This window comes from Myotis lucifugus, unplaced genomic scaffold, assembly GCF_000147115.1.
Source record: "Myotis lucifugus unplaced genomic scaffold, Myoluc2.0 scaffold_8, whole genome shotgun sequence".
NCBI classification, from domain to species: Eukaryota; Metazoa; Chordata; class Mammalia; order Chiroptera; family Vespertilionidae; genus Myotis; species Myotis lucifugus.
The window spans coordinates 1,168,812-1,193,649 of record NW_005871056.1 but is presented as its reverse complement, the minus strand read 5'-3'; the positions used below and the strand labels follow the sequence as shown (position 1 = coordinate 1,193,649).

At 41.6% G+C, this 24,838-nt stretch overlaps 1 pseudogene; it reads left to right on the top strand.

Annotated features, from left to right (window-relative positions):
- Positions 1–2,010: 2,010 nt before the first annotated feature.
- Positions 2,011–19,258, top strand: LOC102435181 (annotated as a pseudogene).
- Positions 19,259–24,838: the final 5,580 nt, after the last annotated feature.

Below are 24,838 nucleotides of genomic sequence, written 5' to 3'. Positions count from 1 at the left end.
AGGTTGTACCCGCAGAGTCAGCCTCAGTTCCTTCCCTTTCCTCCTGCACCACATTCGTTCTCCCTCCAGGTCTTACTGGCTTCATCATTGTCCCTCGAGTCCCTTCTCCCATTCTCAGTCCCTTGGCCACTTTGCAAGGTCAAGCCTTTATGTTAACTCAGCTGGACGACTATAATAGCTCCATCCTTTCCCTCACCAAGCCTCCCACTTCCACTACCTGGACAACAGCTGCAATTATTTCCTCCTTATTTAAAATATTTCCCCGAGTTCCCAGGAGCGACTCAAACTCCTTAGCCTGGCATTTCTCAATGCCAACACCAAACTCCTTACTCTGGCATTCTAGTGACCTCAGATTACTTTTCCTCTCCCATCCATTGCCTTTCCCATCCCACTTCCATCTCTTTTAAACATGGCCCTTCTTCATGGTGCATTATTGAAAGTCATTTTCCCCATGAAGTTTTTTCCTAAGTTTTTACCTTTCATACTCCAATGGGTTGTGATCTCTATCCCTTAAGCTATGTCTGTCAGGAGTCAGTAAACTACGGCTCTCAGGCCAAACCTAGCTCTCCTCTTGTTTTTGAACTGCTTGTGAGCCAAGGATGTTTTATCCATTTTTAAATTTTTTAAAAAGCAATAAAAAAGACGACTATTTTGCAATATGTGAAAATTATATGAAATTCAAATTCCAATGTCCATAAATAAAGTCTTATTGAAAAGCAGCCATGCCCATTGATTTACATATTGATTATGGGTACTTTTAGCTACAATGACAGACTTTAGTGGCGGCAACAATGACTGTATGACTTATAAAACCTAATTTATTTACTACTGGCCCTTTCAGGAAAAAATTTGACAACCCTTGATCTATACCCATCTTTACATCTGTCTCTCTATATAGTTTTTGACATACCCATATATCTTTAAATTTTTATCATTGTCATTTGGCTATGTTTACCTAATAGTTGTTTGTTTACTTGTCTTTCCAACCCCCTGACACAATGTAAGCTCCTTGGGAGCATCTGTATTGAATTTTTGTTCACCTTCGTATCCCTTGCTAGCACTGAGCACAAGACCTTGTGCATACAAAGTGCTCACTGAATATTTTTTTCTGAAGGAACATAATTTGGTTTGGTATGCAAAATCACTTCAGGCTTAATTTTGGTGTGAATTACAGCACATTATGATAGAGTCCCTTATACTCAAATGCACACAATACACAAATATATGTATATTTATAACCAAACAAATGTAAATATCTGCATGATATTTAAACACAGAAGTTTGGCCCTAGCCAGTTTGGCTCAGTGGATAGGATATTGGCCTGCAGACTGAAGGGTCCTGGGTTTGATTCTGGTCAAGGGCACATACCTTGGTTGCGGGCTTGATCCCTGGCTCTGGTCAGGGCGGCTTGTGTGGAAGGCAACCAATCCATGTGTCTCTCATATGGGTGTTTTCTCTCCTTTTCTCTCCCTCTCCCTCTCCCTTCCACTCTCTCTAAAAATCTATGGAAAAATATCCTCCAGTGAGGATTAAAAAACAAACACAAACCCCACAGAAGCTTGAAATTTCTATAGAGTTAAAATTGACATAATAGCATGGAAATAGATTGAGATGTTTATCACATATGGACACATATTCCAAATATTTTATATTTGAACTGTTTACTCATGCTCCCAATTGAATTGTACTATTTTCCTTATCTGACAAATGCTCAATTCTACTGTAAGTGGTGGAAATAATTACTCATTTGGGCTCTCATACTTTCAGCATAGTCAATATTATCAAAGACGATGCTTTTGACTATCAGTTAACACATTTGTTAGAAGAAGCAATAAACAGGCAGTGCGCTCGGAGGTCCCGGATCTGTCTCTTGCTTCAACAACTATTGGAACAGACCCAGCCTCAGGCCACTCTCCTGTGTCTCATCCAGTTACCACCTTCAGAACCATATCCGGGACCAGCCAACACACTGGTTTTTTTTCTACCTTAACTCATTATTGCTGAACAACCATGAGCTCCCAAATTTGTCAGAATTATTCCACCGAGGTAGAGGCTGTGGTCAACCGCCTGGCCAGCCTGCATCTGCGGGCTTCCCCCACCTACCTCTCTCTGGGCTACTATTTTGACCATGACGATGTGGCTCTGGAGGGCGAGGGCCACTTCTTCCGAGAGTTGGCGGAGAAGAAGCACGAGGACTCCGAGCGTCTCTTAAAGTTGCAAAACAAGCGTGGCGGCCGCATTCTCTTCCAAGACATGCAGAAACCTTCCCAAGATGACTGGGGCAAAACTCAGGATGCATGGAAGCTTCTCTGGCCTTAAAGTAGCACCTGAACCAGGCCCTTTTGGAGCTGCAGGCCCTGGGTTCTGGCTGCGCAGGCCTTCATCTCTGCGACTTCCTAGAGAACCACTTCCAGGGTGAGCAGGTGAAACTCATCAAGAAGATGGGCCACACCTGGCTCACCTCCGCAGGCTGGCCGACCCCCAGGCTGGGCTGGGCGAGTATCTCTTCGAAAGGCTCACCCTCAAGCGTGACTATGAGCCTTTGGAGCCCAGAGGCCTTTCAGATGCCCCCTCTGCATCCCCCTGGTGTCTCTGGCTTTTACCTGAGCCTCTTCCCGAAACTACTAGCCATTCTTTTAACCACTCTGGAGCCCTCTCTCATGCATTGGACCAAATGAAACAATAAAGCTTTTTGCAGAAAAAAGAAGAAGAAGAAGAAGATTTTGCAGAAAAAAAAAGAAGAAGAAGAAGCAGCAATAAACAAACAGCAAAAGTGTGCTGGTTGAAGGATGGCTGACCACAGGACACTTTTACAGTCCAGAGAAGTGTCAGCTTTCTACCTCTTGTAGACCATGTGCTTTGATTCCTGCCACGCTGGCAAAAATTCAGCTCAGTAATTTCTTCGGGGCTCTTTTGGCCAAACTGTAAGTATTTTTTGAGAAGCCTGGCAGGAGTTAGAGCATCAGTACATGGAACACAGCCATCCTGGTTGACACCCTGAAAACTGGGGCCTGCATCCTTGACCCCAGGAGCATTGTGGTCTCATCTCTGGAAAGCCTTGTAAAAGTGGAGAAAGAAAGAGGCAAAAGGAGGGAAGGAGTTATAGTCAGAATTTGCTAATTTGTGGGTACCTTGTTAAGGACTGGAGAAGTTTGTCTTGTTAAATATAAAGTATTTTGGACAGTGTTGGACTTGAAACAGTTTAGTTGGGAAATAGCCTAAGTTGTCTGTGGCTTTTGCTCTCAGCTTTTATTTCCTGCAGAGGCCACAGGATGAACGGTCAGTCGCATGCATTAGCCAGATTTTGACCCCCACTTGTACCAAGGCCAGGCTTTGTTGTTGGACATCACTCTCCACTTCTATCAGTCTGTAGGGTGCAGATGGCATCGGCTGTCGATGGCATGCGCTTCCCCAGGTTGGTGGGAATTCCACCCTCTTTCATCTACCTCTACTCCCAAGAATGTGTTGAAACCCAAGGAAGTAGAAGAGACATTATTAAAGGATAACTTTGAATTCACAAAGCATTTTCTAATTTTAATTTAGTATTACTTGCAATAAAAATGTTGACATTTCATAACTGATCTCACATCTATATCTGCCTAGACCATGTAGTTGAGATTTGCTGATCTATAAAATCAATTTAATCTTAGTATCTCAATTATCAATAGCTTTTAAAAATATTTTGATTATACTAATAATACTTTATTACCCCAGAGAAAAATGAAAATATATGAAAAACACTTGCACATAATTCTAGTAGCCAAAGAAAATAAGGGTTAAATGATTTTTTAAAAATCAAAGCTCCAAGTATGTGTAAAATTTGAGCAAAAATTGGATTATTGGATTCTATTATACATATGGTTCTGTATCTTTTTATTTAATACTATACCTTAAACACATTTCCATGGAATGTGCTTTGAAATTTAATTTAATACACATTTAAATCCCAATTTTGCCCAACTACAAGTGTTCCGATATATGGATATACCACAGGTTGTTTAGCTAATTTCTTCTTATTGCACATTACAGTTATTGCCCATTCTGCTACAAACAAAGCTATGATAAACATTGCACATCTTTTTCACACTTATCCAGACTATTTCCTTAGGATAAATACCTGGGAATGAATCTACTGAATGAAATCCCCAGGCATCTGATATTATTGTCATATTGTCTTCCAGAAAATATGTATCTATTTATACACCCAACAGCACTGAGGGCCCTACTCCCTTCCTCCACCCCTGCCCAGATATTATCATTGTAATTTTTTTCTAGTTTGAAAAAGAAAGGGATATCATTTCACTGTTATTGTCTTTTACATTTATAATATTATTCATGAGGTTAATTTGTGTGTGTGTTAGTGACCATTTTTGGGGGGATAGTTGTTAAAAGTATATGTATGTAGGCTATGGAATTAGAATGTAGATTTCTGGTTGTAGTATCTATTAATTCTGTGACCTTTGGCAAGTTACTCACACACTCCATATTTCAGCTTTTTCCTTTATAAAGTCAGAAAACCAATAGTGCCTTCTGCACCAGCATGCTGTGAGAAATAAATGAGGTATTTTATATAAAATACCTTAGCATTGTTCATGGAAAATCTTAAGCACTGGTGAAATGTTAGAGGTTGCTAGAGAGAAGATTTTCTAAGCAATCATAGCATCTACTTGCACCTTCCTAGGTTATGTTGGTATGGCAAGGAGTCCAGGGCTGCATTTAAGCACTGGCTTGGCTTAGTTTGATCATGAATCCAGAGATCTTTAAGAAGTTCAAGTGTGAGTACAACTACAAACTGGCCTCAGAACCACACCAGAGTCCCAGCAGAACCCTGGAATGGGCGAGTCCCAGGGCCCTTTCCTACTGTATGTCAGAGATTAGATAGGAATTTCCTTAGAACCTGTGTATGGCTTGCTTCCATGGGTTCCTGCTCCACTTGCCCATACCTGAATTGTACCCTACTGTTCAGGAAAGGAACCCTGGCCAAGGAAGAAATTGCATCGGAAGGAGATAATCACACTGCGAAAGCCAGAAGTCCATTAGAAGGGTAGAAGTCTGGGGGCTTGGGGGCAAAGAGACTGCATGAAGCCCTAGCCTTGCCCACCGCAGAGCCCATGTGGCCATGGATATTTTAAAGACATTTCTTAATCCTGTGAGAACTTTTCATCCATCTGTGTGATTTTTAACTTAAGTGACCAGCTGCTTTAAAATAGACGAAGCATCTGACACGGGCATTTAGTACAGCTTGAGAAGCAGAAATGAACTTATTCACTTAAACCTGCATGTCTGTCATTCCTGCACTGTTTACCCCTGGATTATCTCTCACCAAAGCATCTGATGTTAGTAGGAAAGATTCCTTCCACTCCGAATGAACAGCACCTTTTCCTCCCTGAGCTGGAAAAGATGGGGTTTAACCTGTTTCTTTGGGCTGCTTGTGGTGGCCTTTATTCTGCCATTTACATCTGGCTTCGTTTTCACTAGGCCAGCAAGAGAATAAGAGATCAAGAAGTTTCAAAGCAAATGCACCATGTCTCGCAATGCAGGTGAGAGAGGACATCAAGATGTTTGAACGTAGCTTTTGCTCCATTATCTGCCCCCTTCCCTGCACCCCCCACCAATACAATCAGCCAGCCAGCCTACTTAAGTAATGAGTCCTTTTGGAGATTCAGGAACACTTCATACTGTATCAGGTTATTTAGCACAGGTGTTTTAATAATTGTAATATATTGAAAACCTCACCCTGCTGCGGGGCCCTCAGACTCACAGTGGTCGCCTCCTGCGTGGGCCCACTTGTGCCCTTGAAGACAAGGGGAGTTGTGAGCCTGCAGCGATTCCAAAGCGGTGCCTCAGACTGAAATGGGAGAGCGTCTGAGTGCTGGCAGCCGCTACACCTTTGTCTGGGTTGAGCTTGAAGCCTGTGCTTTCTGGAGGCAGTTCTCTGTTTCTGCATTTACAATTAGCACGCTGCAAAGAGGGATGGAAGGGAGGACTGTGCACGGTGTGGGAATCCGAAAGACCCCCCGCATGCTACTCATTGCATTTTTTCCCAAGGAATCTCAGGAACACATAAAGCACAGGTGGCAATGTGACGGAGGGGAGGGTGAGTGTAAGGGGGGTGATAATTGATGGGGGCCCGGAGTCCAGACCGCAGCTGTCCCCAGGTGCGCCCAACTGCATCTGTTCTTCTGCGAGGTACCGCGCAGTCGCAGGGTTTGGATTATTTAAGCGGGGGGTGGGGTGGGGAGGACGTATCAGGGAAGTTAACGAGGCTCTTGGAGAAAGAAGGTGAGGAGGTGCGATTGCCACGTCGGAGGATAGAAGCGCTCAGGAAGGGAATAAATTGGATCAGGGGGGTTGGCACCCAGTATCAGAGACGCCTCCCTTCTTATCACCTGTGAACTCCGTGGTTCTGAGAAAGGTGTACAGGTGGAGGTGGAGAACTTGGCTCCACACTGCTCCGCCCTTTCCAGCAAGCGTTGTGTTGTATCATGCACGAATGTGTGTGAACCTGAAGGGGAATGATACACCTACGATGAGGTTGTACTCCTTCTGTCTCTTTGCTCTTTCATCTTTATTGGAAGGAAAGAGAACGATCAGCAGCTACCAGGAATGTTATTCCAAGCCAGGGTTCCCCCCAACGCTCCCTGATGCAATGACGTTGGTGAAGGCAATAAATTCACTTACTGGATGTGATACTTAATGCAGGCCTGAGCCTGGAGTCCCCCTGTCTGTCCTCAGTCAGTGGGGAGGAAGGCCAAATTGACAACATTGGGATGATGGGAAACCCAGGCTATTTGTCATCCACAATTCAGATCAGATGATGTGTTTGGAGATCTCTCCTGACATAGTTTACATTGAAAAAGTCTTGAAACATCTTCACAAAGTACCACTAAAATCTGACAGGTTTTTTCTATCTTTTCTTTTCCTTTTTTTTAAAATAACTTTTTCAATGTGGTGTTCAGGGTTTAACCTGTTTTGATTGATGGGAATATAAAGACACTGTAAGAGTAGTCAGGTCAGATGACAGTATAATTGGAAGGTTTCTTACTGTCTCATGATGATACTTCCTAGATTAATTTCCTCCGTGGAGTGAGTGGCTAGCAGGTAGCCATTCAGAGGAGGTGGTACAGAGCAGAGGCATGGCAGATGCCTGTAAAGGGTCTGCCCCGTGCCTCGAAGGTATTTGATGAAAGATGAAGTGTCCTGGATGCTAAACAAATGACTACAAGGGCAAATTCCCCATAAGGAATTCTGATAACTGCTTACTACAATATTTGGGCTTGAATGACTTTTATTTGTCTGCATTATCAAACATATATCAATTGGTATATTTAGTATATCCAACATATATGTTTTTAACTGGATAGAGAAACATATAAGGTTTCTATTTCAAGAGGAATGAGCACAGAGCATGTAAAATCATTCAATGCAATGCTTTGAAATAAACAGATTTACTTTAGGTAAAGAAACAACTTTTTTTTTTTTTTTTAGTGATAAAACCCAAACAATTTTTAACATTTGGTATCAATGTTTAATTTTTTTTTAAAAAATTGAATTTTAGGGAGAGAGGAAAGGAGAGGGAGAGAGACACATCAATTAGCTGCCTCCCACATATCCCCAACGGGGACCGAACCCACAACTCAGGCATGTACCCTGAAAGGGAGTCCAACCAGCAACCTTTTGATGCATGGGATGATGCCCAAGCAACTGAGCAACATTGGCTAGGGCAAAGGTGTTCTTGATTGACTCTTTATTAAAGTCATTGAGTCCATTGATAGCATGTTTTTGGCTGCAAGTAACAGAATATGCTATTAAAAGTGCATTAAACAATAAGAATTTCGCTCACAGTAAAGGAGCATTGGAAGTAGAAAATTCCAGGATCTGTTACTTCAGTAGCCCAGAGATGATACTAATGTGTCCATTGTCCCATCCTCAGCTTGCTGGCATCTTCCCTCGGTTTCTCTCCTTATGGAAAGAGGATGGTCTCTGTGGTCCTACATGTCATGTCCTCACACAACCATAGGGAGAGATAGAAAAAAAATTCTCCTTAGGTGTCTCCTTATTACAAGAAGGAATTTTTTTTTTCAAAAGCTCTTTAGCAAACCTCCCATTCAGTCTCATTGGCCAGGCCTGTATCACATATCATTGCCTTAGCCAATCAGTTATAAGAGAAATGAAATTACTAAGCACAGCTTAGATTAATCGAGACATTGTGCATATTAAATTTTGGCACAATTGGTTTCATGCTGGTGACATTTCTACATGCAAAATCCACTTTTCCTGATCCTATGAGGATAGGATCACAGTGCAAAGTGAAGAGTTAATGTCCCTACAAGCAGCTCTCAACAGGCACAGGAGAAGTAGGCACAAACCTGTGCCCGTCAGTGGGAGGACTCTGGTGTGTCTTCCACTCTCTCCCACAATTCTCCAGGAGCACTGCGTCTCCGTTGTCCACAGTGATGAACTGCTTAATCAATGCACACGTTACTGGCTTTTTCTCCTCTTTGCCTTACTTCCCATTCCCTTTTCAATGTTTCCTGGGATCGTGTTCCATATATTTCTCGCACACTCAAATCCTTATGTTAGCATCTGCTTCTGGGGCAACCAAATCCAGACAGACACTAAAGGATATGAAGTCTATCAGGATTAATTTTTAAAAACCTCTCTCTTAAATGCACTTGGGTTGATGTTGTATCCCTCTTGAGGACCATGTTCAAGGAGTATAACTCAGAGGAGTATACTTTCTCTATGTTAGTTTCAGTAAAGAGCATGAGATATTTTGGAGAAAAAAAAAAGAAAAAAAAGGGAAAAACAAAAACAAAAACAAAAAAAGACCCCAAAAACAAAAGATGACAATGTGAATGTGAATATTTCCAAAAATACTACCTTGAGTTTTTAGTGACATTTTCTCCCTTGTTTATAAGACATATTCCGACAATATAAATGTACAGGAGGTTTTCTTTAAAAAATTCTGACTTTCTTCTGTACTGCTTCTGTTGTTGACAGTAACTCCAACTGCCTCTTGTTTGGTACTGAAGTTCATACAACAGACTATGAGCCAAAGTTAGTGATTTACTGTTTTGAAAGAATCTCCCAAAATACACTTGTTTGTAATATGTCTTGCTTTTGTGTCTCAGGTGTAAAATAATTGGCATTTTGTGCCCAATTTGCCTCTTGCACACGCTATGTGATGTGCAGTGGGGCTGCAGTGTCTTGGTGGGAGTCACATTCAGAGAAGTGGTCCAAGGCAGCACCAGGACCCCGTCCGCCCGGAGCACTGCACTCCCCGCCTCTGTGTCCATCCAGGTCGCTATGAAAATGCCAAATCCCTTCTGGGGCAGCCTGGTTCCATTTTAAAGCTAACAATTCGTAAAGGCTGTATGATCTTCTCTGACAGTAACCTCAACTGCATTTCCCCTTGGCAAGTGACATTCTTAAATAATCCCAAGTGGAGTAAATAAAGTCAGCCTAACTCTGTGGCTCTCTTTTATGGTATAAGTCGGAGCCCAAAGCAGTTTGTTTTGACACTCTCAGTTTTCCAGGTGTCCCTGTTATGGACTCCATCCCTGAGCATCCCCTTATTCCTGGCCACGGGAAGAAACTGCCGACCGAAGGGTTCGCTGAAACCACCCAGTCTCAAATACCCAAGCCTCTGACTTGTGAAAAGTCCAGCCCCTCCTTTGGGAGCTTCAGTGGTCATCCTTGTGTCAGGGGTGGAATTCTTAATTTCTCTAAATCTGTTCATTTCAGTGGCCTCTCGGGTCCTCCTTCTGCTGTTGTGCACTTAATTCATGCAGACATTGGTCTCGGCCTCTATCCTTGGTTCTAAGACTCCCTGTGCCCGGTCCAAATCCAATTCCTTAACGTACTCCTTTGTTGCGTGTGGCTGACTTTATTGACTGTTCAGGGCAATCCAGGGCATTTACAGCACAGAAAACACAGCGCTTTATATTAGCATTTTAGACATCCTCCTCCAAAAGTGTAATTCAGACAAGCCTTCCCCAGGGTAGGTCACCCATCACACCTCCCTATTAGGTGCTTTGTAATCACTGTTGGTTGTTCCTCTTTTCCTTCCTTATCAGTCTCAGCAAACAAGCTCACTTTTATTTCATTGAGAAACTCAGCTGCATTTTTTGTCCCCTCTTTTTTCCTTGGAGTCTATCTTTTTACACCTAAATAGCCCATTAAGAGATTTGCTAAGCAGAGATAGTTCCCTCCCCAAGAGGAATGTTATTGCCAATTCTTAAGATAATTGGTTTTTCTTTCCCCCTGCTATGTGCACTCTCTCAGGAGCTTTCAAACTGGTCTTCTCACCCAGCTGGTGTGGCTCAGTGGTTGAGTGTCGACCTATGAACCAGGAGGTCACCGTTCCATTCCCAGTCAGGGCACAAGCCTGGGTTGTGGGCTCCATCCTCTGTAGGGGACGTGCAGGAGGCAGCCAATCAATGATTCTCTCTCATCATTGACGTTTCTATCTCTCTCCCTCTCCCTTCATCTCAAAAATAAAAATACATATGTATTAAAAAATAAATAAAAGAAAAAGAAACTGGTCTTCTCATGTGCTGTCCTCCTGCAACCCAGACTCTGTATGTTTCTAAAATGTAAACTTGACCTTGTCACTGATCCTGTGTTTCTCGTTACTCTAACGCTCAAAGCTTCCTTCATGGTGCCCTCTGTGAGAGGAACAGCAATTGAGGCAGGAACTTCACCCAGAGCCACCTCCCTAATGAGGAAAAGCCTTAATCTGTGGTAAGATCACAACAATTGGTGTTTTAGTGAGTAGAACAAGTGGTGGAAACTCAGAGAATATGAAACAAACAAACAAACAAACAAACAAAAACACCCTCTACCTCTGGGCAGGGGCATATGTTCCAGGAATGCACGCTAGGCCCAGCATATGTAGCCACCAGACCCAGAGACACTGGCCTGCCTAGAATTGAGGGTTAACCAGAGCATCAGAAAATGCTCCGCCCTTTCCACCCCCACCATCAGGCTAACAAATGTCAAGTAATCATAACAGTGAAATAAACCAGGGAGAGCTGCAAGACAGACTCTCTTTGGAGAGCAGCGCAAAGTGAAAACCCCAATCCAAGAGGGAAGTGGACCTTGAGGAAACTCCTGGCAAGCCAGCCCCAGAGGGAAGAGGAGGCATTACTAGCAGCATTTGAAGCCTGAGGTACAAGGAGAGTAACCATAGCAACAACGAACGCTGCACCCAGCCTACTCCTGAGTAGGTCCCACAAACCTCCAACAGCAAAGGCCTAGCAGAAGCAATAATGTGCTCATCTCCAAGCACCAAAAATATTTACCCTGGTATTTACTGTTTTATAAAAATGAGTAACTTTCGACAAAAATTATGAGACACATGCAAAGACAAGTAAAACACACTCAGAGGAGACAAGGCAATCATGAGAACCAGACTCAGATATGCCACAGACAGTGAGCTATTGGCAAAAAGAGGAACGTGTAGACCAGGGAACTAAATATGAAGCTCAGAGATAAACTCACATGAACATGGTCAACCTATTTTTGGATAAAAATGCAAAGGCAATTTAATGAAAAGAAGATAGCCTTTTCATCAAATGGCAAGGAAAAATTTGATATCCACAAAAAGAGCTTGACACATACCTCAAACGTTATACAAAAATAACTAAAAATGGATCATTGACTTAAATAAAAAACATAAAATTATAAAATTTCTAGAAGAACATTAATGTGACTTTGGGTTTGGTGAAGAGTTTTTAGTTATGAAATCAAAAGTATAATCTAAAAAAGAAAAAAATGGATAAACTGAGGTTTATCTAAAATATAAACTTACTCTGTGAAAGATAATGTTAAGAGAATGAAAAGAAAGGCCTTAAAATGCCGTGAACTATTTGCAAAATACATATCTTATAAGACACTTGTATCCTGAATACACAAAGCGATCTTGAAACTCAACAATATAAAATCAAACAACCCATTTTAAAAAAATGGGCAAAGTTCTAAACTATCATTTTACCAAAGAGGATACACAGAGAACAAATGAGCATGTGCTACATTTCAACATCATTAGTTTTTAAGGAAATGCAAGTTAGGATCACAATGGGATACCATTACATTAGAAAAGCTGAACCAAAACAGAACCGACAATTGCAAATGCTGCTGCTGATGGATGCAGAGCAATCGGACACTAGCTCTAATGGAATGCCAAATGGTACAGCCACGTTGGGAAACAGTTTGGCAGTTTCTTATAAAGTTAAACATTCATTTGTCATATGACTTACCAATCCCACTTTAGGTATGTAACCAAGTGAACTGAATGAAGACTTACTATCACATGAAAACATGTATGTGAATGTTTAGAAAAGCTTTCTACATAATCGCTGAAAGCTGGAAACAGTCCAGGTGTCCTTCAACAGGAGAATGAATGGACAAGCGGTAGCATGTCCATAAGATAAAATACTACTTAGCAATGAAAAGAAATAAACTATCAAGTCATGCAAGAACATACATGGATTTTAAACACAGTTTCTTAAGTGAAAGAAGCCAGCGATAGACGTCTCTATGTTGTGCAATGCCATTTATATGACATTCCCGGAAAGGAAAAACTATAGAAATGGAAAGCGGATCTGTAGTGGAGGAGTGAGGGCGGGACTGACTGCAAAGGAGAAGCGCAGCAGAGTTTTGAGGTTCATTTCTAAATGGTATTGTGATGGTAGATGTATGATTCCCTGTGCATTTGCCAAAATCCACAGGACTGTATAACACAAAAATTACATTTGATTCATGCAAATTTAAAAAAATAACCAGGATGTCAGTGGAAGCCAAGAAGCAACAGACTGGGACAAACAAATGTCTGATATGATTATGAAAAGTGGTGAGCATGAAAAGATCTGATCTATGTAACTTTGGAAGACAGTATTTTAACTATCCTATATAATAAAAGCCTAATATGCAAATCAACCGAATGGCAGAATGACTGGTTGCTATGATGCACACTGACCACCAGGGGACAGACACTCAATGCAGCAGCTGCTGCCTGGTGGTCAGTGTGCTCCCACAGGGGAAGTGCGCGCTCAGCCAGAAGCTGGGCTCATGGCTGGCCAGCGCAGCAGCGGTGGTGGGAGCCTTTCCCGCCTCCGTTGCAGGGCTAAGTATGTCCAACTGCCGGCTTAGGCCCACTCCCCAGGGCTCGCAGACTGCAAGAGGGTGCAGGCCGGGCTAAGGGACCCCCTGAGTGCACGAATGTCATGCACCGGGTCTCTAGTATGTTATAAGCCTAAAGACAAAAGCTGGAGAGATTTGAAGATGGCAGCATAGGTAAATGCCAGTACTTGCTGCCTCCCACAGCCACATCAAAATTACAAACAAAATATTGAACAACCATCATCCAGAACTGCTGGAAAGCTGGCTGAATGGAAGTCCTACAACTAGAGAAGCAAAGAAGAAAGCACACTGAGAATGGTAGGAGGTGCGGAAGCATGGAACCAGCTGGTCCTGCACCTATGTGTGCTGCTTTTTTAATTGGGAAGGAGATCATCTCTGTGGAGGTCGCCCGGAGGAACAAGGGGTCCCAACCCCATACCAGCCCCCCACCCCAGAGCCCCAGAGCTGGGAAGAGAAGTCCCTGGGGGCAGTAAGAACTATGGGCTGTAAAAACCAGTGCTCACTAGGGCTCAGTGACACAGAGGCTGCTGGAGACCCAGCTGTTCTTCTTTAAAGGCCGGCACCATGAACTGAACTTACAAGCTCCCACTTCCTCTGAGCTCCATCACCAGGGTGAGGCTCTGGGGGACACAGACACATACCAGGAGGAACTGGATTGTCTGGCATCAGGGCAGGAACTCGGGGGCGGCTTTTTCCCAGTTGGTGGTGCTTGCAGGGATCACTGTTCCTGTGCTGGGACCTCCATGGTTGCAGGACTGGCAGCCATTTATTTCTGTTTGCTCCGCCCTGGTGATTCCCTAAGATCCCGCCTCATCCAGTTTACAACCCCACCCAAGCTGTGTGCAGAGGCTTTTGAATATAAATGGCCTGTCCTTGAAAACCTCAGACAAGCTGCAGCTGGGTCAGGGAGCCCCAAACCCATTAATAAAAGGCCCAAGACCCGGCACCAGCACCAGCCTGCCTTACTTCATAGCTGGACCTCATCTGGGCACTTCCAAACCTGATACAAAGAGGATGAGTCTGCAGACCTCTCTGTAGCTCCTGCTGAGTGGCCCCAGGCAGTGGCTGACTTTGCACCTCCCTGGAGACCTAAGAACCAGTGAACCCAGTGGTCAGTGTGAGACCATACCAGATTACAACTCTTCACACCCATAAGCGACACACTCAAGGAGCAGACTCAGCAAGCACCGAAGCCCCACTGAAGCAAGTCCTGCTCCATAGGGGTGTCTCCTGCACAGAAGCTCTCCCACTGTAGGTGCAGCTGGTCCTCACAGCTTTATGTATTAAAAAAAAAACATATAAAAAAGACCAAAGCTGTACAGAAACTATTTACTCCAGTTGATAACTTTGTTCTTCACAGTGGTAGGAGCTAGCAATTCTGCAACTACTTTACATGTATACTAGGATTGAACAAATAAATACACATATTACAAAAAACAAGTGACAGAGTTTTCATTGCCAGAGAAAGGAGTTTACAAATGAGCAGGGAGAAGTCTAAAAAGTACTAGATGAGATTCAGAGACATCAGTATGATTTCATATTTATTTTCATATATATATATATATATATATATATATATATATATATAATATATATGTATGTGAGTGTATTTATTGGTTAGTATACATACATACATTTGAGCCTCCTAGCCATGACACTCTAGTAGCAAGAAACACTTAGCAACCAAAACTTGGTTTCTAAATACCACTCTCCAATAAAAGGAGAAAGATCTCTTAGAAGAATGGGCTGAGTGAGGAAAAGACAAGATGAGAGCACAGCATCCTGTGGTTTCAAAAAGTAAGAAAGTGAGGGGAAGAAAAGTCAAAAGGATATAGACATTTGTGAATTAGCAAAGATCTCCCAATGGCCAAAGCTATATCAACTTGAGATAAAATATTCATCATGAGATAGAATTGAATTATAATCCCAAAAGATAAAATATACATTGATGAGTCCACGCTTATATAAATAAATCAAATAGGAAACTTCTTCCTTACAGAGAAATTCTAATTAATAAATATAGACAGAATGAGGGAAATAGAAAATTGCCACTAGAACATTATAGCAAAAATTGCTACAGGCACGATATGCTGATGAATGCTAAAATTAGTGGGCAAAGTTTAAGAAGAAACTTTTGCATCACCACAAATTATCTCTCCCCAAAATATTTCTTAATTACTGTGCTAATTGTAATCATATATCCATGAATTCTTTGATACATCTCTCTCCAGGACAGGGAGCTTATTTCTTCTCCCCGTGGGTGAGGGCTGGACTTAGTGACTCACTTATAATCAATAGAGAAGCGAAAGGGAAAAAGAGGAACAATGCAGTGGAGAAACCAGGCAGAAAACTATCTTAGCCAATAATTTCAATACCCCAAGACTTTCTGAAGCAAAAATATCAAAAGAACCCGAAACTAAAAGGATGAAAAATTCAGCAAGAATATAAGTCAGTTACTAGAGAAATACACTCTAATATATCAGGAAAACAAAATAGAGGTTCTAGTAGAACTAGCTAAGATAGCATAACCAATAACAAATCATATCATGTACCTCAGGAGCCAATGGGCTCAAAGGCATCTCACCTCCTATTCTTCCCCAAATTTCATAATCTCAGTCTAATCATAAAAGCAGACATCAGACAAATCCCACTTTAAGGACCATCTAAAAATTGTCTGACCAGCAGTTTTCAAAAGGCCAGTGTCATGAAAGACCATGATAAACTGTGGGACTGTCACAGCTTCCCAGAGATCAAGGAGACACAACAACTAAAGACAATGTGGAATCCTGAATTGAACCTTAGAACAACAACGAAAAAGGACATTAGTGAAGAACGGGTGCAATCTGTAATTTAGCTCATTTGTACCAATGTTAATTGTATCCTGATATGTAAGATGCTAACATTAGCAGAAGCTGGGTGACGGGTATATATGGCAACTCTGTACTATCTATGCCAATCTTCTGTAAATATAAAATTATTTAAAAATAAACGGTTGCTTTTTTTTAAAAAAGGAATGTAACATTTTTGTTATCTAATTGTCAGCTCTCTGCTTGCTGGTCCTCAGAAAGATCTTCCAAATGGCTACGGTGCGCTGTTTTATTTTTCCCAGAGAACATGGATCCTGCCCTTTAAATCATCTTAGCAGTGATGGTAATAACAACAACTGTAGTGTACACTTAACGAGCGCTTATTAAATACCAACACTTCGTTACATAGGTATACACTCATTTTATACTTACATCCATCCTATAAGGACAAGCTATCCAATGTTATAGATGTGGAAACTGAGGCCAAGAGAGGTCATGCTCAAGGTTATATGATTAGAAGGTGTTGAACAAAATAGACTCCAAACCACTTAAGTTGCCTGGCTCCACAACCACTGCTAATTACGATGATAGTTGAGTAATTAATGTGAGCTCTAGCATCAACTAATTTAGGAAGAGTGCTGTTCTGTTGAACTGCCCGTGAGGTCATCATTTTTATGGTCTTGTTTTACTGATGGGGAAACTGGAAAGTAACACCTTGCCAGGATGCAGATCCAGCAAGCCTGAGATTTCCCTCCACTCCCACTCAGCCACCTCACTAATTTTACAAAGATGTGTCTCTTCCTCCCACTGCTGCCAAACTCAGGGCCTCCATCATATCCATTTTTTAAAATGATAAAACTGCGTTCTGATGTTCACCCTGATTTCAAATGACTTTAAAATCAAAGTGATTTAAAATCGTTCCTCCTAAGTGCCGTGCGTCCCAGGATGTGGCTGTGGGAACACCACTGGGCCCCCTGATGTCTGGTAAGTGTCTCGCCCCATTTCCCATCATGACACCATCTGAAAACTCCCCACCTACCGGCCTGTGTTGCAGGCCATTGGTATCAGTATAAACAGTTAGTGCTCTTTATGTCACAGGGCTTTCCTGTCCAAAACCAAACAACAAAGCATCTGGCAGAGTCTTCTTCCGACTCTTCACTCTGAAGTGAACTTTTGAGGTGAAGATGCCATCAAATGCTCTCAGAAAACACACACACACACACACACACACACACACACACACACACACACACACACGATACCACAAACAAGACAGAGTGGCAGGAGGACACTTTGAAAGTACTTTATAGAGTTAACGTGCAGAGGAACTCTTGAGGTGGTAGGGTAAAGGTCAGAAGGCCTCCGATGCATGTCACCTCTCAGGCTGACTGCTTTCCAAAACTGAGTCCTGGAACTGAACGTCAGCGTGCCCTTTTGCACAGGAAGGCGATGCTATACTCACACTGTGGCTATTGTTGTTATTGATCGAGCTCAACATACCTGGAGTCCCTCATCTTCATCTCAGTAGGGGCGACTCTGCCAGGAAAGAATTAGCCCAATGCCATGTGTAAGAAAATAATGGTGCCAGGTAAGTCTCAGCCACTAGGTACTATAAGGCCAAGGACACTGGAAGGATGATGACATTAGATCGGAAGGATAGATATTGTGGATATGGGGGGAAATGTGCTTAAAGGTAGAACTATTAGCTGTTGTTCACAACGAGGGCTGGCTGAGAGCTTTTTTATTCCAATTTCTAAATTGAAGGCCCCTCATTTATGAGTAAATACTAGAAGAATGTTTAGATGAAAGCAACCATATATAGCAGCAATATCTGTTTAGTCATTTAACAAATATTTACTAAACACTCACCATGTACCAGGCATTATGCCATATGCAGGAGTAGAGAGAATGATAAGACACAGTCTTTGAATTTGAGGAACTCATAGTCCAGAGGGAAGATGGACTTGAAAACAAATAATTGCAGGACACTATGTCCCAATGTAAAGGTGGGTACCAGGTTATCAGAAGGATCCAAAGAAGGTGGGATTTTCTCTGCTTGGGTAGGCAGGCCCAAGATTTCCTATACAGATTTTTCCCATGAGTATAAAACAGTTGTTAGTGTTTGAGAATATTTGATAAAATAGATGTACATACATTTGCAAGGATGGTGTAATCTATTATCAGACATAAAGATAATTTGAAGTTCCATTAAAGTTAACCTCAGCTTTACTGCTTATTTCTGACTCTTCAACATAATTAAGCCTTCTCTCTCTTGTACCATTAGCCTCCATAAGATGGGAAATGGCTGATTTACTCCTACCCTTTTTTTCTGGGCTCCCCCCAAATGGCTCCATATGTGCCCATGTTCCTCAAATGTATTTTATTGTGTCCCATCTCTGTGCTGTTGCATATACTAGATCTTATACCTGGATTGTCTTCATAAATGCCAAACAAAATTCAATCTGTTTTTAAGGGCCCACCCAATATTGCCTCTTCCAACAGTAACCTATCTGGAAAGTCTTCTTCTTTAAATGTCTAGAGTGCAATGCTTATGTCTCCTCTGTCTCACTTGTCACATGCTTCCTTAGGTCACAGCTATTTCTGCCTCTAAGTTACACATTATTTCATGCTAGGTACTATGTTACTTTTTCAGGAGCCAACACGATAGAAGGTTGGACATTGAACAGATTTAGCAAATAAATGCACATGTGGAAAGAGATGATAAGAAGTTGCTAGAGAACTTGGACTTAACCAAATCTAAGCAGGTAAAAAATGCTTCACACAGAGACCAGATACATTCCAGAATTACCCAGAAAAAGAAGAGTGAAGTCATTAGTGACCTTCTCAAACATCTAGTAGGTTGCAGTAAGAGCTGGCTTCATGGGCATGTAACTTGGGTAGTCACACAGAGCTCCATATGTGGTTTAATGCTTGGCTATTGCCATATTGAAATTCTTTTTTTTTAAAATATATTTTATTGATTTTTTACAGAGAGGAAGGGAGAGAGATAGAGAGTTAGAAACATCGATAAGAGAGAAACATCGACCAGCTGCCTCCTGCACATCTCCCACTGGGGATGTGCCCACAACCCAGGTACATGCCCTTGACCGGAATCGAACCTGGGACCTTTCAGTCCGCAGGCCGACGCTCTATCCACTGAGCCAAACTGGTTTCGGCTGAAATTCTTAATACTTTGCTAACAAGAGGTCCTGCACTTTCATTTTCCTCTGGGTCTTGCAGATTATGGAGCTGGTCTTGGACCCAGTTTAGAAAGGAGTTTCCGGATTCAGAAGAGCAAGAACTAGTGCATACCAGTGACTGTTTATAACCTGGAGGAACCAAAAGAGTCTGCATGTGTCTCTGCAGAAGTCACAAGGATACTATTTCCTTTCTTCCCGGGGGTGTCCCCTACCTCCTGGAACAATGCTATGCCTCTGCTTAGCTGGGGGCAAGTGGATATAAGGTGGTAAATTAGTTTGCTAGGGCTGCTATACTGAAGTACCACAAACTGGGTAGCTCGAATAACAGAAATGTATTATTTCACAGTTCTGGAGGCTGGACGTCCAAGATCAAGGCAGGGTTGGTTCCTTCTGAGGGCTGTGAGAATTTGTTTCCTGCCTCTCTCCTAGCTTTCAGTAGCCTTGAACATTCCTTGGCTTGTACATGGTGTTCTTCCTGTCTCTTTAAATCTGTATGTGTCTGTCTTCATGTTCAAATTTCCCCTTTCTTTAAGGACACCAGTCATAGTGGATTAAGGTCCACTCAGATGACTTCATTTAACTTGATTACCTCTGCAAAGACCCAATTTCCAAATAAAGTCACATTCTGAGATACTGGGGGTTGGGCTTACTATATCTTCTTTGGGGAGGTGGAGAAACCCAATTCAACCTACACAGAATTATTATTATTATTTTATATTAAATCCCCTTTTAATTAAGATAGAATAAGATTGAATTAAATCTCGCATTTTTCTGTGCTATTATAAAAGAAACTATGATTTCCTTACTCCTTTCCCTTAGAAGTCTACTATTCAGAGGAAATTAAAAGCACTTTTTCTCAGCATGTACAAGGTGTCATTAGGTTGTTTCCCCCCACCCTCACCCTCATCCTCATCCTCATACTAAAAGCTAACATACATCAGGTTGACTTTCTGGCTCATATGGTTTAGCCACATAAGAAGGCACAGCCTTCTAGACCTGCAGGGAACTCTAAAGGTAACTTAATACAACACCTTTGTTTTACTAATGAAGAAGCCCCAGTGAAAGAGGTTAAAATGATTTGCTGCAGAGCACTCAGTTAATTAAGGGTAGAAATGGAATCGAAGCCATGTTATTTAACTCTAAATATAGGAACTTTTCACTGTTCTTGCCTTTGTTTTTGGTGTTAAATCCAAACAAGTCATTGCCAAAACCAGTGTCCAGGAGCTTAGCCTCTATTTTCTTCTGGGAGATGTAAGGTTTAAGGTCTTACGTTTTCATCTATTCAAATAAATATTCTAAACTATTTAAGTAGAAAAGTTCTGATACTTGTATTCCCTCACCAATGCTTGCAAAATAGGTTGTAAATGCTGAAATGCTCACAGGAGCCAGACAGATCATGGAAATAAATCCAACCAGGTTGGGTGTCAGGAATAGGGAGCTATGACAACCTGAAAGAGAGAAAGGGAACAACCATTTCTTAGCCTAGCTACTCATCACCCTGTGGAATTCTGTGCTCAATTTTCTAGATCTTCTGTTATTTAAAGAAAATCGAAGAATCTAAAATTTATTTTAAAATTTCCAACTTTTAAGTGTGGAAACAAAATCAGATTTTAAGAAGCACTGTATAAGCCAAATAAAATCTGTCAGGGGGCCTGGCCGGTTGGAAGCCTCTACTTTATATCTTCTCCTCTCTTCTTACTCATGCAATCATTCTCTCACCCCTTGGATGTTGCTCAATTTGAGAGCACAGAAGCATTCTCTGAAACAAATGGAATCACCATTGGCAATACATATCCAAAGCTTTCTGTTGCATTCCCCCAAACTTTCTTTTAAGGTTTTTTCCTCCCCTGAGGAGATATGCCGCTGTTAATTTTCAGGTTTGTGTGTAACAGTAGCAAAGCATGCATATTAGTAATCATTGAGGTTAAATGACTTGTCACCTTCATGTTTGAATTTCACAAAATGTCAGAAAGGTTTTGGGAGAAGGACATAACTCCCTCAGTTTGGGGAATGGTTCAAGAAGTCAACTTTTTGGAGGTGAACTTTCATTCAAATGCTTTATGGGCATAGAGGCAGTCCAATACTTGGTGTGATACTGTTTGTACAGGTGGTTTACCCTACAATGTGCCAAACTCAGACCTGCTCGTGGTCGGCAAACTGCGGCTCGCGAGCCACATGCGGCTCTTTGGCCCCTTGAGTGTGGCTCTTCCTAAGCCTTAGGAGTACCCTAATTAAGTTAATAACAATGTACCTACCTATATAGTTTAAGTTTAAAAAATTTGGCTCTCAAAAGAAATTTCAGTCGTTGTACTGTTGATATTTGGCTCTGTTGACTAATGAGTTTGCCGACCACTGCTCTAGGCCAAGGTGAGATTTTTGTGTTCTACTGATGGAGATAAGTGAATAAATCTGTGTATTCCTTTAAAAAGCAAGTCAGCCACTCATTTCAACATGAATGCCTGTCAGTTTTGCATTCATTCAATGACCCCTTGCACTGGATTTTCTGCTGTAGAAAGCTAGGCCTCCGTGGTTGGGCTGTTCGTGTTATTAAGTGGTGTGGGGGGTCTTTTCCCCATGGAAGGAGTGACTTTCAACCTGCGAAGCACTCGATGTAAAGGTGGCATTCCTTAGACAACTTGCAGTTGATTTTTTCCCTCTCTTTCTTTTTCCCTATTAGTCACGCAGGCACTCTGGTGGTGTTTTTCATTCTTCACAGTGCAGAAATTGTGTGGAAGACAATAGGCTTGTTTCTAATTTGGTGTTTCCGAAAGCTTGGCAAAATAGAAATAAGACTGTATTCAAAAGTTGAAAAAGAGCATGTAAATAGCAATAACTGGAATTTGTGATTAAACAATTAACAAAAAAGAGCCCTATGAAGTCATTAAAAGTATAAAGAGGGAGGCGCTTCCTGCTTTGTCATTACTGGGTTTGAACTGTTATTATTTAACATTGATTGAGCACCAGCCACGTGGGAGCCATTCTGTGAACAGTGGAGTTGCAAATAGTCACTTCGCAGTGGCATTCTCATTAGAGCCAGTGAGAAAACCTGAAAAAGTTTTGGGTAGCATTCTACGGAGATATAGAAATCAGCAAAGGGAATTTATACAACGTGATTATTGGAAACTATGGTAAAGAGATCATGGACGTTGGAGCAAAACAAACAAACAAACAAATAAACAAACTTGAGTTTGGATTTTGTCTTCCTTCTAGTTATCTCTGGGATCTTGGGCAAGTCATTTTATTTTCTGGGCCTTAGTTTATTCATCTATACAATGGGAGTAATATATCTCCTACAGAGTTTTGTGAGAATTGATGATGGTTCAGGTAAAGTCAAAGAACATTCTAAATACTTAGGAAAAGATAGCCATCTTATTATGATTGTTGCTACTGGCGGTCTCAATTTATAACCATCTCATTGTTTTACTAAATTGATTAATTCAAGAGATATTTAAATGTCATAAAGAATTTGAGAAAGAGGAATTTAAAGGGATCAGGAAGAAGTGTACCAGTCAGTTAGGATTATGTTATTTCATTTGGCTTTAAGCCAAGCAAATGTTCAGCTGCCAGTTAAAAATGTACCACCTGCCTTCACCCTCTCTTTAATATATTCTTTAAAGTAGCATGGTGGAAGATATCCAGCTAAAATCAGAGCATGCCTTTTAATTTTCAGTTTTAAGCATCCAAATTCTAGAAGGAATTTGGACCTATGAACAAGGAAGGACTTACACCCAACATGTTTAAAGGGAACACTACCATAGACAAAGGCGCTTATAATGTATTTTGCTGCGGATTTATCTCTCTTCATATAGAGTGATATTATTTTCCCCTGTGAATAATAACAGATGCAAGGAGAAGATTATGTAAGAGTGGCTTAGTAGAGATAAGGATATTTTCACTTGTGAGAGATGAAACAAAGCAGAGGGGAGCAGAGAACAAAAGCACTCTTTGACAGTAGGGAATATATTTGATGACCTAATGCAAATATTATAGACTTTTGAAAGTGCTTGATATTACAAGTATCACTTTGTAGTGTGCGCTTCTCTCAGCACATTTGCTATTTTATTTTAATACACGCGATTAGCACTAGAAGTGGAGAGTGTTACGGTAAGAAATTATATAAACATGGAAAGTGTAACCCTAGTGATCAGGACAAAGCTGAGAGAGCAGGCCTGCCAGGTACCCGCAAAAGGGCTTAACCACCCTGTTCTTGTCAAAGGCACGCAGCAGGCAGTACAGTAGAGGCAAGCAAATTGAATGTGGCCACTGCTTATAAATAAATATAATTTAAAAAAAGAATTAAAAATGTCTAGTATGGCCCGGCTGGTGTGGCTCAATGGTTGAGCATTGACCCATGAACCAGGAGGTCATGGTTTGATTCCCAGTCTGGGAATGTTGCTTGGGTTGCAGGCTTGATCCTGAGAAGAGGGCGTGCAAGAGCCAGCTGATGGATGTTTCTCTTATTGATGTTTCTATCTATCCCTCTCCCTTCCTCTCTCTAAAATCAATAAAAAATAAAATTTTTAAAAATGTCTCATATAATATTTGACACATTATAGACACTCAATAGATGTAAACATTTTTATTAGTCTCTTTTCTTTCAGGAAATATGACATTATTGCCATATATGAGGAAAATTAGAGACTGTTTATTGATCACCTATTATGCACCATGAATATTCTGATGAATCTTTTTTTGCTTTCATCATAGCACTCTAAAAAATAATTTCTTCCTTTGGACTCATCTTCCTTGGGTTTCACACTGAGGGAGGTTTTCAGATATCTCCTATGGCCTTCAGCATTCACCTTCCAGAGTCAAAAGTCTAGCTGGGGCATTTCAGGCTGTCTAAATAAAAATAAACAACCAAACCAGAACCAGAACCTCTGCCCCAACACACACACACACACACACACACACACACACACACACACACAAAACAACCCCACAGGACCCTACTTTAAGGCCAAGCCTTAGTAGGGAGAGACCTTGAAGGACTTCAGCCTAGAAAATTTACCACCATGGCCTTTGCATGCCCTTTCTCCAGACAGCTGTTCCTTTCCACCCCCTCTTGTATACAACTTTAATCTCTGATATTCTCTATCCTTCTTGATAAAATCTAGATTGGCCAACAATGAGGCATGGCCTGGAAAATCCGCATTTTTAACAAGCTTCTAGGTCAGGGGTCCTCAAACTTTTTAAACAGGGGGCCAGTTCACTGTCCCTCAGACCATTGGACTATAGTTTAAAAAAAAACTATGAACAAATTCCTATGCACACTGCACATATCTTATTTTGAAGTAAAAAAAAACAAAACGGGGAACAAATACAATATTTGTATTTGCATGGGGGCGGGGGGGGGGGGGGTTGAGGACCCTTGTGGACAGAGGTTGGGGGTTCGGAGGCACATTTTGGGTAGGGAGGAAGGGGGGGGGGGTCTCACTAGGGTACCTATTTCAAATCATAGGCTTCTTAAAGATTGGATGGGTTCGGGGGGAATAATCAGGGGGTCTGATAAGATGGTGGAACCCTCTGGTAATTTGGGGGGTTTTTTTTCTTTTTTTTATTAAATTTAATTGGGGGGGGACATTGGGCCAACGGGAACATATTAGGGTTTCAGGGGGGGGGTTTTCTATGAGGCTGGATATTGGCCCCACCGGGCCCCCTAACCCAAAAGCCAAATCTCCCTGT